Here is a 1,127-nt window from a genome sequence, read left to right as displayed (position 1 = left end):
TGTGTTTTGTGTGTTTTTTTTGTTTAGTTTTTTTAGTTTGTTTTATGTGTTTTGTTTGTTTTGTTTGTTTTGTGTGTTTTGTTTGTTTTGTGTGTTTTGTTTGTTTTGTTTGTCTGCCTTTCTTATTTTTTCTTTCTTTGTTTGTCTTTGTTTTGTTTTCCTTTTCAGGTGAATCGAGAAATTATGAATCACAGTACGAGCGTCTTATAAAAAATAGTTCATAGTTAATTAACCAATCTTCTGGACTCACCCTCGATGCATGTCCAAAGAGATGGAGCTCGTAACACAGCATAAACAGCCCGTAACACAATATGCACAAATAAGTAGTAGGCTTTGGTTAGTGTTTGGATCCAATCTCAACCATCATCTCAACCATCATCCCAACCATCATATCAACCATCATCTCATCAAAGTCAAAGCAAAGGTCCTTTGCTGTGTCAACCAAAGGCAGGTTTCCACAGTACAGCGGTGAGCGAGTGCGGTCTACATCATGTAATTACTGTGTGAAGTGCATCCCTCTGCCGGGGCGGGGGGGGGCATATTCGATACTTTAGAGAGTAAGGGTTTATTGGGACTTGTAACATAATTATGTCATATAAATGCCGAAGTTTAGAGATGTTACTACATAGTAATATACACAAAAAAGGAAGGAGGAGGGATAAGAACGATAGACGTTTGATAAGAAAAGAAGAAAAAAAACCTCACCAGAGTACCTGCCAAACATCCACATTTCTTATCTGACTACTAATTTTATTAAATTTGTTCTTGAACATCTATAATAATGGCTATTCTCACGTTTTAATCAACCGAAACTCGATTAATACCTAGCGGAGAGAAGTTTACTAGAATAACTGTCTTTCTGTTGGTTTGTATCCCTCCCTGCTCTGCTCATGTTGGCCTTGACAGGCAGGGGTTTAGTTTTAGTAAGTGTTTTACGGCACTTGCAACACAATAAGGTCACATAAGTGCCGAATATTAGAGGTGTTACAAGAGAGTAACAAACACAAAAATGAAGGAGTAGAGATAAGGACGATAGATGTTTGATAGATAGGAAAGAGGGAGTAAACCACACCAGAGCACCCGCCAACCACCCACTCAGGGGTGGAAGCCCGCCTGGTAAATTGTTT

This window comes from Aplysia californica, unplaced genomic scaffold, assembly GCF_000002075.1.
Source record: "Aplysia californica isolate F4 #8 unplaced genomic scaffold, AplCal3.0 scaffold00077, whole genome shotgun sequence".
Taxonomy (NCBI): domain Eukaryota; kingdom Metazoa; phylum Mollusca; class Gastropoda; order Aplysiida; family Aplysiidae; genus Aplysia; species Aplysia californica.
Note: the sequence above shows the minus strand (reverse complement) of the source record.